The 16,002-nt window shown below is 39.4% G+C and overlaps 1 long non-coding RNA gene across 3 annotated transcripts in view; it reads right to left on the minus strand.

The window, feature by feature from the left end:
* Positions 1-16,002, minus strand: part of LOC116441186 — a 26,001-nt gene continuing 9,999 nt past the window's right edge. For 2 of the 3 annotated variants that reach the window (XR_004238938.1, XR_004238939.1), the window contains exons 2-3: positions 1,536-1,674; positions 1-1,415 (exon numbers count right to left, since the gene is read on the minus strand). This is a non-coding gene — a long non-coding RNA (uncharacterized LOC116441186). Of the gene's footprint in view, positions 1,416-1,535; positions 1,675-2,769; positions 2,838-16,002 lie in introns of all 3 variants that reach the window. The other variant, XR_004238937.1, reaches the window with a different exon arrangement.

Raw genomic sequence — 16,002 nt, forward strand, 5'->3', positions numbered from 1 at the left:
TAGAAGACTTGAAAAAGTCTATTTTAATATACTGGCTTGGAAAAAAAACCTAAAACGCACAAAAATCCCTCACTGTAAATCTGTCTAAAAGCAATTCACAGTAGTAATGCAATGTCATTGTTTTCCAACTATTTGGAGGTTAAATTGGGTTTTTGGCAATCTGATAACTTGAGCAAACAACTCTAAACTAGTCTTAACCTCCCCCCTTCTTTAAATAAAGCTCAACTTGTAATATGGAATGTGAATTGTTTTGACTGTTAAACCATTCCAAACTGAAAACCCACTCATCATAAACGTGTTGAAAGAAGAATATATTTCAATGGTGCGGCAGACTCTTTGAGTACAGTAGAGCAGCAGTCTTCAATCAACTAGACTTTCTTTCCAGAAACAGAAAATGAAAGCCTAAGTGCCATACACATTTTTAAGTGATTTATCTAAATTGAAAGAACTAACTTTTTTTGTGACGGTTTATAACTGCATATATGAATGGCTATGGATAACAGGTTTCTTGTGCTTTTCAAAATGATATATAACAATGTTCCATGCAGAGACCTTCTATTTACACATCTGTTCAGCACCTGCCCATAATTACTTAGTTCGTTTTTATTATTGGGCTTGTCAGCATATTAATGTAGCTGTACATTCAAATTGATTGTAATTGCAAATTTCCTGAAAAAGCTTGGTTTCTGCAAGTATTTAATTAAACTGGTATCCTAAATTAAAAATAATTATGTAACTGTACGCCACTACAATAACACATACATGTCTCCCTCTACATACAAAATGGATATTTCACATAATTCATACAATATGTGGATTAATATTGTATAATTAAAGGTCAGCCTTCAACTAGAAAAGGAGGTATAATTAACTTCAGTATTTAGAAACCTGACATATTTCAATTAAGAAAGCAATTTGTCACAAACTTCATAAATCAAGTTATCAAGGAACATGTTAGCAATGTTTTTAATAAATAGAGATGGTGAAAAGTAAGCATATTCCTTCTTGTGGCATAATTTTACTTGAGTAAATGGCTTACATAGAAAGCCTTCCATTTATAGGTAATGAGGTCATATCTAGTATGTCTCAGTAACTACCAATGTTTATTTCCATCTACTGGCTCTTTGGACATAGTTGGTACCCTCTGCTGAGCTGTTTTCTCTGGTACACGAAAGACCCATGATGCTGCATTTGAGGCCTCTTTGGGTTTAGGATAAATCAGGAGAGGAGTTAGTCCCAGCCCAAGAACCTGAACAGCTCAATTCCCACCAGTGTGTTGTGGAAAGCTGGAGCACATGCTGGCCTAGTTTTCTCCAGTGAGTCTGATCCTGGTGGCAAAGTCCAGACATCAGCAACCTGGAAACAGCTTCTACATCCCTCAGTGATTGCTGATGCAGAACTCTGGTGGATTGGCACTGTGACACAAAATTACATGTCAAGAATTAATTTCCTCTCATGGGAGAACAGAAACATTTTTAGAGGAAATTTTCATGTTTCTTGTTGAAAGTGTATCCAAAAATCCTAGAGTACTCTACCTGAGGGACAGTCAAGCATTGTCACTGTAAAGCTTTCTGGACCTGTAGTGCAAAATATGCTCCCCAGAAGCCCAAGGCTGCCCTTGATTTTTCCCAGTTCTTCTGTGGGGCTCTGTGAGTCCATGGAGTTTGGTGGAGCCTGGGAGGGAAAAGGAGCATAGGTGAACCGACTGAAAAATAATCAGGTTTTTGTCAGACGCCTGCTGGACTGCTTTCAACAGACTCATCATATTCACAACTTCTCTACAGAACACTTAGTTTCCATGAGCGAGCCTTTTCTCTTGGAAGGCATCCAAAATGTTTGCTCTAACACTGTTCATGCTTATCTTGAAGCAAACTGTCGGATCTGTGTTCCACAATGGCTGAGTTAATCCATTCAGAAACACTAATGCCAATGAATATATATCCACTGAACAGCAGAGCTATGATCTGGAATTTGAACACTCATAATTCAAAGAAAATGTGAAACAGGCTTTTGATTTGATCCACTGTGGCTGTAAGAACTGAGTATGAAATACTGCTCCCATCTCTGATCCAAACCATTCAAAATCCAGTGGTTGCTCCTAAAATTTGATGTGAACTCTTAGTAAAATTTTGTCAGCAGTAAATAAGTTCAGATTTTTTGTGTGTGAGGTTGGGACATATAGCAGTAAGTATTTATGTACTCTATGCAGTACATATCCTGAATCTCAGCTCTGACCTCAGACCCATTTTCTGAGAATGCTACTGATATTGCAATCAGAAGAAAAACAGTTGTAATTGTTATCTAAATGATCACTGTTCCATCTGAAAGGAAATGGCTGCAGAAATTTCTGTTTCCTGCCTTTTCTTGCCTCAATTCTTTGAGTGTTTCCATAGAAAAGTTTCATTGAAATTGGAGGGCATCAATAGATGATGACAGGTTCATGCTGAAGTGTCCAGCCACATATCCAGAGTATTGCTGATGGGTTAGTATGGTGAGGCACAGGAGAAAGGGAAAAGTGAGAAGAGGGTTGGCTTTCCAGCTTGGAAGACCACCTTCTTCCTCTCCGTCTTTGGCACTCTTCAGTATTTCGCCTCATGAAACATCAAGTTGACAAGAAGGAGCAGAAATGTTTCTTTGTCTTGCAGTTTCCTGTCTCCTCTAACTCTGTTACTTACTTCTCATAAGATGAACATTGTTTTGGGATCCTAATCCTAAAACAGGATCCTAAGGCTCTGAAAGCATACTGTGTCTCCAGCTCTCCTTACTTACCTGACCTTACCTTTCTGAACATATACTTCTCTGTTTCCCATAAGGGTTCTTGTTGGGCAAACCTGGCCCTGTTGAGGGGGAAAACAAGACAAGACAAGAGAAAAGAAGAAGAAGAAGAAGAAGAAGAAGAAGAAGAAGAAGAAGAAGAAGAAGAAGAAGAAGAAAAAGAAGAAGAAGAAGAAGAAGAAAAAGAAAAAAGAAAAAGAAAAAGAAAAAGAAAAAGAAAAAGAAAAAGAAAAAAGAAAAAGAAAAAAGAAAAAAGAAAAGGAAAAAGAAAAAGAAAAAAGAAAAAGAAAAAGAAAAAGAAAAAGAAAAAGAAAAAGAAAAAGAAAAAGAAAAAGAAAAAGAAAAAGAAAAAGAAAAAGAAAAAGAAAAAGAAAAAGAAAAAGAAAAAGAAAAAAGAAAAAGGAAAAAGGAAAAAGAAAAAGGAAAAGGAAAAGGAAAAGAAAAAGAGAAGGAAGGAAGGAAGGAAGGAAGGAAGGAAGGAAGGAAGGAAGGAAGGAAGGAAGGAAGGAAGGAAGGAAGGAAGGAAGGAAGGAAGGAAGGAAGGAAGGAAGGAAGGAAGGAAGGAAGGAAGGAAGGAAGGAAGGAAGGAAGGAAGGAAGGAAGGAAGGAAGGAAGGAAGGAAGGAAGGAAGGAAGGAAGGAAGGAAGGAAGGAAGGAAGGAAGGAAGGAAGGAAGGAAGGAAGGAAGGAAGGAAGGAAGGAAGGAAGGAAGGAAGGAAGGAAGGAAGGAAGGAAGGAAGGAAGGAAGGAAGGAAGGAAGGAAGGAAGGAAGGAAAGAGAAAGAAAGAAAGAAAGAAAGAAAGAAAGAGGAAAATTGCGTAATTTACTTTTCAATAAAACTGTTAAGTGTTCTCAACTCATTTTGTTACAAAATGACCAACTTGAATTAGAAACTGATGTTTTCTTTGTCTGGGAGGTGCATCTTAAACATGGGTGTCCTGAAATGAAATCAAATGGGAATTGTTGCATGTTCAGGGATGATATTTGTTCTGGCATTCTCTGTTGTCCACATATTCACATTAGGCTAATTTTTCCTATTTCTGCATTGCCATATACTTGGCAGGTACAGCAAAATAAACAGTAGCATAGTTAATCAATCCAATCTTGTTGGAAAGAGACTGAAAGGAGACCTTCGTTGTTGTGGAAACCTAGCAGTGACAGAAAACCCCACACCTCTCTTTGCCAAAAAGAACTGGTTGGAAATTGAGTGAATTGGGAAATAATAGCTATAAATATACTTATGAATTACTCACTTGATCTCACAAAGCATTTTTATTACCATCCAAAATTAAAAAGTGATAGAAGTTCAAGCACAAGCTTAAAATGAAGCATATTCTCTTTGGGAGGTATTAATAAAAGTCTGCTTTTTCACTGTTATGCCTGTTACACTGCCAGGGTTTATGCTCTAAACCAAAAGGACAGAGAGCTTTCTGTAAGGCAAGAGGTTTATTTCACCTTTATCTACAGTAAAGATCCTGGAGATAGAAGATGCCTGCATTCTGCAGATGGAAATAATGGATCTGCTTCTTATCTGCCATTCCAAGTTCATGCAATTGAGGACTATAGATCATTCTCTTACAGCTTTTTCCTTCCACTCAGTGCTGCCAGAGAAGTGTGATAACTCATTGAGACCTATACTCAGAGAGCTATCAGATCAACCAAACACAGATCAGGTGATTTCAAATACTGGAAGGTAATGCAGCGTCTTACAGAATGTGTATCTCTGTGTCTGGGGGAAGTAAATATTTGTCTGAGTAGAAGTGATCTTGAAGCAGACCCTAACTTGTAACCATGGCTCAATCTTCCTTTCTCATGAGCCCACATCACTTGGATCCTGTTCAAGGACTTTCCAGTAGTGGGGAATTCTGTTAGTTTGCATTTCTATATTTCTTCTTCTCTAGGGTCCACCTAAGAGACAAGAAAGTTCTCAGCATCTGACACAAGGGCATACAGTACTTCTATAGCATTAAAAACAACTTCACCCAAAGGAGATGTCATTCCCATATAGCAGACTGTACCAGGAAAAGGTTTTTCCTACTGCCCATGTCAGGTGTGCAGTCCCAACCACACTTTTGTACCTCTGAGCCTCTGCCCCAGACTTGGCTGGGGAAGGGATGCTGCCAAGGAGCAGAGCTCCAGTTGCTTTCCCTTCTCCCTGATCCAGGTGGTGGGAAAAGATAAGATAGCAGCCAGGGCTCTAGGTCTTTTCATCTCCTCTCTTTCTTTTCCTCTCTTGGCCAGGTGTTACAGAAAGAGAGGTGAGGGGGAAATGCCCTGGAGCTCAGCCCTGGTCAGCAGAGGAGGGAAGTGCTCTGAGTGGGATTTCCATTGCAGAAAACATGGTATTGGGTAGCTGAGGGGATGGGGAGGGGGCTGCCCCACAAGAGCCAGGTAGGGGACAGGTACACAGCCAGGAGGAGTCCCCTCTCCATAACCCACTCCACACACATATCCCTCATGGTTGCACTGAAAAGAAATTTAAAGTGCTCCTCTGGACAACCCAGAGACTGTTCTGTTCAGTTCAGCCTTGTGAAGGTGACATTGTTCCAGCTCACCACAGCTTCAGGCAGAAAAGGTTTGCCTTGTCCCTTTAAAATTGAAGTCTAATGTGGCCGTGATTTAAGGTGCAGGAAACAGTATCTCCTTACAACATCTCATGCAGAAGAACACATTGTTAGTAATCAGAACGAATGTATCATTTTTAGGCTCCACTCTAATCCCACATCACTGATAGAAACTATCTTTCATGAATGTCTCCTGCATTTTATCTTTGGACATGGCCAGTGGTTTGTCTGGCTATGGTGAGAGCACACACACACGTGTTGATGAGCATGACCCTACTTAGTCCAAAGCCAAATCCATGGAGCACAGATACTACGCTATCGCCTTCACTCTTCCCGAGCACTGTGACCAACTGGCAGCAAACCTGGATACAATGCTACCAGAGCCACCTCAGAGATTCCCAGACCCACAGGTTTGCCCATGGTTCCAGAAACCTACTTAGGCTTAGGGGGCTGCACTCCTTGGTTTGGAGGGCACTGCTTCCTCCACCAGCTGTTTCAAGGTGCCAGTGACATTGATTTAGTGCCCCTTTGTGTCGTTCTCCCAGCACTGAGAATCTGACACCACCAATATTTCTTAAATGGCACAACGCAATGTATTAAGAGACAAGAGGAAATTTGAGTGTCTGTGTTGCAGTTTGATAAATAGCTATCTTATTAATACAAGAACTTGTCAACACACTACAGATTCCATCAGTGTTTGGATCTGGGGCAGAGGAGCAGGAGAGGGATATGTGTTGGACTGAAAATATAAACCCTTAGACATGAAGAGTGGGAGGATGTGGGACTATGTGACATCTTGGTCAGTCTTGACAAGAAACCTTTCCCATTTCTGTACTTTTACTGTATTTGAAATCCAGTGAGAACCTAATTAAAATTAATGGAGAAATAAAATTTGAGGGGAAAGCAAGGCAATGTAAAAATAGAAATGCTAGCATAAGAAAATATTAGGTCTCCATGAACTCTCTTAAAATGCATTTTTTTCAAATTAACATATCAAAATACTGCTCTGGGACTTCCAGAAGTCTTCAGAGTGTAATATATTTAAAAGACCATGACAATGTTACAAAATAATGAATTTTATTTGACTTTTACCTCTCTACAGAGTTGGAACCAGTAGCCAATACATAATCAGCTTTCCCATTCATCTCTTTAACCCAACAGTCCCTGAAACAAGAAACCTTCCAGCCCATGTTCAGAGGACGTGATGATGGAGCAGAGGTCCTAAGTGCTTTGGTACCCACAAAAAATCACTTTCCACAGCTGTCCCACTTGGTGTGTTCATGCAGTTTAGTGCAGAGTGGGCAGCAGGAGCTGAAAGGATTTTTTCCATGTGGGATGCATCACATTCTGTAGCAAATGTGCTTAAAACCTGATTGTGCAATATGGCTCTAGTTGTCTTTAATTCCACCCTGAGTCATTACACCATTAAGGAGGGGGAAAAGAAAAAAAAAGAAAAAAAAAAAAGCAAGCTGAGCAGTTTTTAAAAAATAAGGTTTCAGACTCTGCTATACACTCATCATAAATACATCATTATGCAATGGAGTCACTATTGGACAAGGTAAATTGGAGTGCATTAACCATGTTTTTCTATGGCTTAGCTTGTGCCTTTTTTCTTTTCCAATATTTGTTTAGAAGATAATTGCAACCACTTGACACATTTGTACCCTTGAGTTATTGATACAGGTTTTTAAGCCATAGGAACATAGTTGAGATCAGCAAATATTTAGTGAGATTCCTGTCAGAGAGGATTTTAAGCAAAAAGCTCATAGAGACTTTGTTGCTTTATACAGGTCTAAAATCTTTACAAAAATAGGTGTTTAATTAATGAAATCTGTACAACCCGTGGACAAGTGAGCAATTAACTGTCATTAAATTACCCCTACTAGAGAGATGGGGAAAAAAAGTCCTGCAAGAGTGTGTTGAGGACACCAAGAGCATGAAAGAAGCTAATAGTTCCTATTCCAATACACCTCATGAGTCTAACTTAACAACTAGTGAAAGTCCTGTTCATTTGCTCTGGAGTCATCTCAGGTGCCTGGTGCCATCATGCTCTCCTCTATGTTGGAGGTGCAACCCAGACCATGGGTAGATGTCTTAGGCACACCACTACCCTTGCTAGGACACTGGTGCTCCCCAAATTCCACCACAGATAGATTTTTTTCTCTTCATGATAGGCTGGGGACACAATTGTGAAGATTTCAGTGGAAGGCTTGTGCTTCCTGGCCATAAACTTCAGCTATCGGTTGCAATAAAGACAAAAAATAATCTTATTTTACATGATTCAATGAAGATTGACACTAGATCAAATTATTTGCTGGAAGCTTGTGAATTCATGTAACTAGCCATGTTTTGAAGATAACTGAAATGCACCTGTAAACTACTTAGAAACACTTCTGCATTCACACAAAGAAGTCTGAAAAGCTCCAAGTTAATAGCTCTATTTATGAACTTTGATTCCAAGTGACAAACTATTTCAATCTTTTAAGTCACTGAGGCATAGACAGATAGTGGAATGGGTGATTTATTTACTTCTTAATCCAGAGAGGTTTCAGAGATCATCCAAGATATTAGTTACAGTTTTTGGAGATGAATCATGGGCAGATACAAAGACAGATAGACAGCTATGCCATGCCTGGTGCCAGCGAAAAATCCCTCTTGGTCCCAACCAGCCCAACTCAGACTTAAACCTGAAGTGTGCCTTTAATTTAATTTAAGGAAGTTCTGTGGTTGCTTTGGGCCAGACTGTCAGTCTCTGTCAGACTGGGGCTCTGGGACATGCTCTTCAGTAGGTGCAGGATCTGGTGCCATCAAACCAGGATGCCATTAGAACAGAGAGAGGATGCCTTTTGTCTGAAGATAAAATTCATATGGAGTACACGGTTTGTTTACCATGCATGCTATAAATGCATGGGCCTTTGAGTGTGAAAGAATTTTAGCCTAAAAACTGGCTTAAAGCAGCTGGGCAGTTTGAAAGACAGTTTAGAACTAAGTGCATATTATCCATTTTTGATTGTTGTTAGCCTGGTGAAGCTGATACAAGACAAAAGAGCCTTCCAGTGCTAACTATTTCCAGAATCCCAGGAAAACTAATTTTGTTTCTGTACATGCATTATTCCTAACATGGTTTGCTCTGCAGCCCACAAGTCTTGCTGGCACTTTGAAACATTATTTGGATGAGAAGTGCCAGACCTGGCAATGTGGTGATATAATACACTAATAAGCAAATTCCGAACAATGTTCAATAGGAAACACTTTTTATTTTATGAAGAATTCTTATTTAATGTATTTTTTCTTAAAAGCAGTGACACTATGTCACCCATAATAAATCATTCTTGTGCTCATTAATGTCTTTTTTATCCATTTCTGTTTCTGAATTATGGAAACAAGTTTTGGAGTTCGTGGGAGACAGATGAATGCTCCAGCATTTTGCTGTGAATCCAGAGTATTTTGTTAAACTCCTTGCACTATTTCCAAAAATGTAAGAAACAGTTTCATGGCAATGGACTACAAGGGGCTGTCTTTTTCTATAAAATTCTAAACACATACACACACACATTTTCCTTCCTGATTTTCTCTGCATGTGTCAAAGTTAGGCAGGAATTCTATAGCACTTAGTACTTGCTGATGTAGAAATGACTGCCAAATGAATGGTTTATACTGGAATATCTCATTATTTATATAAGTATGCTACAGTATGGACATTTAATTTAGTTCTCATTCCAAACCCATGACAAGTCACTTTGACACCTTTAAGAAATGTTTCACATATGGTAAGATAGAGCACTCAAAACTGTAAAAGGCAAAAAAATAGATTACTCAAATTAAAACAGAGGTTTTTAAACAATCAAAGGAAATACTTCAAGATTGTAATAACACATCTCATCCATTTACTGTTTAATAATTTTAATGATGAATTAACTTTTCTGGGGAACAGGGATGGTACAGTAGTTCTGGGGGCTGGCTCTTTTCACTTCCAAAAGATGTAGGGCAAAATTTCACAGGCACTAATGGGAATGTCTTTTTGAATATGAACTTTCACAAGCTTTCATGGAAGGTTCTGATTTGTTGTGGTGCTGCTGTAGATCTGAGTATGAGAGAATTCAGGCACCAAGCCCAGGTACTGAGACAGCCAGGCAGGGATTTGAAACTGCACCTGCACTCACTGTGCTTGCCTGTTACCATCTCATAGCCTTTCACTTTACAAATAAAACAGTCATGTTTATCCCCCACTCTGTGAAAAATACCATTTTAGCTGAAACACATTTCTACCATAAAACTAAATCAGACAACTTGTGTAATGGAGCTGGATGGAAAGTAGCACCAAAGCTTGATTTACTGTGCAAGCTAAGTGGGGAAGGGTTTGGCTTCAAAGCTGACGATTTATACAGGGCACTTTCTCTATGAAGTGTGAGTTTGAGCCATGAAGTCTGGCTTTGGAATGGCAACTGTCTGGGTACTGCCCAGATTAGGAAACTCCTCCTCAGCAAGGGGAGCGGCCCATTTGCCAGGATCCCTCACAGAAAGGAGCTCACATTAGTGCTCCAATATCCAACTGGCTGTGAGGGCTAATAGGCCAAGTATAAGACTAGTAACACTGGGTTTCTACCATGTGAAAGCCTTCTGTGAACCTTTTCAAGCCTGCTTACTTAGCTTCCAGATACCTGAGGTGTGGGGCTTGAAGGTGAGCATGGCCTTGGCAAGCAACCGAAGCACTTAATGACACATTGTACTCTTGGACCACAATATTGCACCAAAGTAGGAATGTTATGACATTTGGAGGGCAGAAAGCAGGCAAGCACACATGGGGAATGGCCTCAGCTACAGACAGATGGTTCTCCCAAGGCACCCCACCTTAGGGGTGGGTTCCTTGCAACATCAGGCAAATGCCTTTGAGCATCTGCCACTGAGATGAAAATGAATAGAGGTGTCTGAGTTCTTGCCTGGGCCAGCAATGGCCTGCTCTGGCTGTTCAGGATGGGAGTGGGCTCCAGGGTCCACTGGGTTCTGTACATACATACAGATCACATATACAGAGAGAAATAGATGGGTAGCATATAGGTATCAATCAGAAAACAGAAGTATTTTCTATCTAGAAATACTTAGTGTATGATAAATAAGACAGCAAGAAATTACTACTGAGACAAAGACTTAAAAAAACATGAAACACAAAGTGTTTGGTGTGTCTTTTGTTTATATTTTTATAAAATAAATCTTTGACAACTCTTTTGAAGAGCAAGCGTTTGTAGCCAACCTGAATGAAAACATTACCCAGTGTTACCAAAACAAAGATAAAATACTCTCAGCTGTAACTTCTGAAGCTTTTTCCAATCCATTTAATTCTTTTTTCTGCTCATCTGGATCTCCCCTAACTCATGTGTGCTCACTCTCCAGCCCCATCCTCACCCCTCCATTACCACCACGAGCTGCTCCCTTGACCCCAAGTGCAAGAATCAAGATTTTCTTCCAAGAGCATCTAAGAGGGAGGAGGGGAAAGAAAATGTCTGAATAGTTTTCCTACGGATTTTCGTATTTTCCTCTTGGGAATATATTCTGTGTCCCTGAGAGGGGTGGATGCCCCCCCTTGCTGTCCCAAGCCCTTCCCTTTCGAGAAGCAGCCACCACCCTGGCCTTCTGGGAAGGCTACTGCAGCGCACCATGAAACTTTGCAGCCATGAGACCTACTGGAGTACAAGGGAGTATCTCCAGGAAGGCCTGCGGGATCAGCTATAGATATTTTAAGGTAATCTAGAATCTGTAATAAGGGAAGTCGTATTTTTTCCAAGGAGGCTCATGTGTATCCCAAGCCAGTTAGTTTCTTATAAGGCTGATACTCTAATGGAGTACAAGAATGCTCCTGCTAAATGGAAAATGAAAAGGGACTACCCCACATTTAATGAAACAAAACACAAGTGAGTCAGTCTTTAAATCTTTCACCAGATAATTTCTCTCTCATAATGTGCTCTTTCTATCCACTAATTTGACAGTGTGTTCTTTTAAATGTAGGTATTTGATCAATGTCCCTGGGTAAGTTCATCTGGCTGACGAAACAAACCAGAAATATCTAACGACAACATCTGGCACAGGTACAAACACAATCAGTGTCTCAAATTTATCTTGAGATTGCATGCAAAGTACTCTGAAACCAACACACTACAGCTCTTCTATTTTTTGATGCTGAAAGATTTTTAAAAAGTGTAATCCACATGAAGCTTCTGCATTTCACCAGCCAAGGCTGACTGTAAAGTGTGTACTTTTAGAGGGTAACAGCACTATTCATTGTTACTGCTAACTTTGTGCAACTGTGTAGGGATTGGGTTTTTTTACTCTTCCTTACGGAATTCCTGTAAGTGCTTTGCCAAATCCTATGTAATGTTTAATTCATAGAGCTTTCCTTTTCTCCTGTTTCTGAAGCGAAGTCATTAAGCTAAAACTTGAAATGGAAACTCATGCATCCACCTAGAAGGCTGAAGAAGAAACCACAAAACAGACCTGAGCAAAGTTAGAACTGTGCATTTGAGGAATGCTGGGGTTATTTTGAATGTTTCCAAATCAGGCATAGTATTTCTAGTATTTACAGCTGGATCTCTGTGCTGTTTTTAGAGAGCACCTAGTGGTTAATGATATGTGTTTTAAGTATTTAGTCAATCACAAACAATAAAATATCTTTGAAATTTATTCCCATTGGTTCTACCAAATGGATAAAACCAGCAGTGATTTCTATGCCTGGAAGAGTCCTACTGGGTAAGGTTATGAACTACCTTCTTGCAAGAAGCACTTTCAGAATACAGAATGTGTGACAATTATTTATACCTGGTTACTCTATTTTCAACATGAAGACTGCTAGTAGTTACTCAGGTAGGCTGGATAATCTCTAACCCCAGCTATCCAACAAGCCGCATCATCTACCTCTTGTCCATCTGCCACAGTCCCTTCTTCTACTGCCCAGCTAAGAGGAAAAAAGCCTGGTGGATTTCTACATCTGACACTAGATTCAGTCAAGAGTGAAGGAGAGGTAAGCACATTCATAGGTTTCTTCTTAGGTTCACATCAACAGAGGCTCTGATGTTATTAGGGAGTGTTTAACTCACACTGAACAGTGCTTTTTCTTGCTCTAGTGCATCAGAGAGAACAAGATCACAGTCCTGTGTAAATGCGCTAGGGAATGTAGAAACACTGAATTAGACACGTGTTCCACTTTCTTTGTGCCTGAATCACCCTTGTCAAGAGCTTCTTAGGAGACATAATAGTGCAATCTGTCATTCACAGAAAGGAACACATGGAGTGCAAAATGCCGTTACTGGAATTTATCAAGAGCAGCTTCCATAACCTGCTACATTGTAAAAATATTCACATTTTAGCATGCCAACAGAGCTTCAGCATTGATGCCTCCAACAAATAGGAAGCACATGGCATATTAAGCTTGTTTCCTCTCAAATCCACAGTTCAGTTTTAGAGGATACACATGAAGAGAAAACCCAGTCATCAACTGCCCAGGTTAAAGAGGCAAGGCCTTTTCTTGTGTGACTGAAGTGGGGAGTCACATACAGCAAATGGACTTGGCAACTTTCCCTTTTTGTTTCTGGGCTTGAACAGCCATCAGAAGATACCCAGAAAGTACTGAGATTAGTGACCATCTGCCCGTGAAAAGTGCACAGAGCCAGAGTGAGGCCAGAAATGGGAACTTTCATGGGCAAGATCATTCAGCCTTTCTCAAAAAAGACACCACTTCAGGTAATCAAGGTCACTGGATCAGAGACGGATGAGAAGAGCACTAACAGCATGCTGAATAGTCACATCATTAGAATGAAGTAAACCTGCCTTGAACTGCAGAGTTTAGACTGGATTTAAAATCCTGCAGCTTTGCTTTGTTTTGACCCTAATATATCAATTCAGACTAAACTATATTTTTACATGTCCAAAAGGGTGAATCTTCTTAATATGAAATTAATATCTGAGTCCATTTCTACAAGGAACTCAAAACACAGACACGAAGGAATGGAGAAAACCAGTTCCCACTGGCTGTCATGGGGTTTGCTGGTGGTTCTCCCATTTGTTGGGGCATATTAGTTCTACAGGCAGAAAAGGAACTCATCTTTCTGTTGGAGGTAAGCATGAATGCTTAGTACTTTGCATTTAGGAAGAGATAAATAGCCCTGTAAATGCCATAAATTTTAACTCATTATCTTTCCTAAACTGACTCTAGATTAATGTGATGCATGGCAGTAGAGAGCACTAAGAGAAGTGCAAAAAACTCTTACGTTACATATCCATGTTTCAAATGTATATTGCAACATGTATTGTTTCCTGCTGATTTTTCTTCTTCTTCACTGGCCTTCTAACTCAAGCTGGTCTGTCAGTGAAGATATTACAGAAAAATCTATTCAGTACTGACCCACTTTTTCGCCAATTTTTTCAACAAACCAGGTGGCAATGAAAGAATTTAACTTACACATCAATAAAGAGCATATTCTGTTTGCTGGCTTCAAATGGTCAGTAGCTCCACCACAACAGTGTGTGCTTGCCAACTCTCCTGCATGTTTCATCATTTGTGAAAGAAATAGATCTGATGTGGCAATATTCAGAACTCTTTGTTTCAGCAAACTTCCCACTGATTTAATGAGAAGATGCAGGCAAGGTTCAGGCCACGTTTATAAAAATATTATATCTGGGTACACATGTGTGTGTGCATGTGTGCATACATTATATATGTACATGTGCAACACATACAGGCACACAGAGAGAAATCTTTCCTTTATTTTCCTGGCTAATTAGTTATTGTCTAAAATGGAAGCTTGTAAGGCATGAAGGCTTGCACTTCAGCAAGAATTTACCCTGGGTTTCTGTTCTGAGGATTATCTGATTCTGACCCCCTGTGGCTCTCTGAATTTAAAATACCCCTTCTAATTTACTGAGGATATAAGGTGTATCAAGCTGAACAAGACACAGGTCTTCTCAGATATGGGTATTTTCTCTCTATTTGCACTCTTTCCCCCTTTTATTATGAATTTAAATTGTCACTCTAAATGGTCAAATCAAGTACTGTTGGATTTTAGCATAGCAAATACTGGAAAGCCTTTCTCAAAATGTTCTACCCAACATGCAAATTACTATTAATAATTATTGCTAAATAGGGTGGGTTTATTGTAGAGTTTATCATTAAAAGATAGGATTACTCAAGTTCTGACTTCTAATGGGAGTTTGGAGGGCAAGGGTTGACCCTTGGAAGTAAGGTCATATGATTCTTTTGGTTTGTTTATATTAAATGGGAAGGTTCTGCTGATTATTACAGAAATCTACTCTCTCCTTTTTGTATACTAATGGAAAGTTTTTAGAAGGAAATATTGAGAGTTCTGTACCTAAAACAGATTTCATAAAACTCTACATTCTTGGCAGACTATTTAGACATATTTAACTTATGTGTGCTTAATCTGTATTTTTACAGGATTTCTCTATCCAACAGTTCTGCTAGCTGTACATTAATTCCATGCAGAAACACTCACATCTGGGTGTTAACATTTGTGCAAGATTTGATTAGTTGCATGTTTGCCTGTGAATTTTCAGATGTGGGCAAAGAAAACATTATTTCTTGGGCACTATATAAGGAAATAGTTTAAGTCTTCACATGACATCATATTATTGAGCATCAGATTATCAACCTGTATCACCACACTGTACACAGTAACTAGTTGTTCATTTAACGTGGCAGGAACACGCTTGCTTCATCAAATTCTAAATATCATGATCATTTAAACTTTGCAGCTTCTATTGTACTTAGAAAAGTGCCCTTTATGCTCAAAATGGTCGAGCAAGATTCACACCATGGGTCTCCAGAGATCAAATAAGATTTCTCAGGAGAAAAATAAACACTTACGTTGTGCTTAATTGATGAAGGTTACATAATATCAACAATATCTCAACACCTTCAGAGTCGTGAAAGACTGGCACAAAGGAAATACATTCCAGGAACAAGATCTTGCACTTCTTAGCTGCTTTTAGTGTACTCTAAGAGACATAACCAGAGATATATAAGTTCATCTTCTTGTCCCCAAGGAAAAGAATCAATTTAAAAATCATAATTTTATAATAATTAATAATGATGTGACTTCTCTTCCTAAAATTCTTGCCTGACACTGAAGAAAAAAGGTTTATGCATTGTTCAGAAGCAGTTCCTCCTTGTGACAATGCTAGTCCCATAATACTGCCAAGATCTCTGCCATCCTAGACTGTCTGCCATTCTGTGTGCCAGATGCCTGATTGGTAGATGCCTGAGAGAGGTTCATCAACACAAGTTCAAACTTTTACTTTCATAAACCTCCTTCTACTTTTTATCTCATGGCAAATCCTCTTTCCCCCGTACTCTTTCTACTGCTTCAGAATCCTGATCCAGAGCTCACAGACCTATTGAGACTCACTCCATCAACTTCCTGTGGTTAGGGTATTTTCCCCACTGCACAGCTAAGGTAGGGGACTAGCAGAAGTCTTTCCTAGTCTCTGGACACATGTTACAAGGTTAAATAGTTTGCATTATTAATGACAGTAAATACAAAGTATCTGATGGGATATGGGAATGAGGAGCGAGGTCCAAAGATGTTCTCAAAACTCTGTCAGAGATGCATCACTCATCAGCACAGAGCTTTTTGTCCTGCGCCACTAATGTCAAGCAA

Source organism: Corvus moneduloides, chromosome 3 (assembly GCF_009650955.1).
Source record: "Corvus moneduloides isolate bCorMon1 chromosome 3, bCorMon1.pri, whole genome shotgun sequence".
Lineage (NCBI taxonomy): Eukaryota > Metazoa > Chordata > Aves > Passeriformes > Corvidae > Corvus > Corvus moneduloides.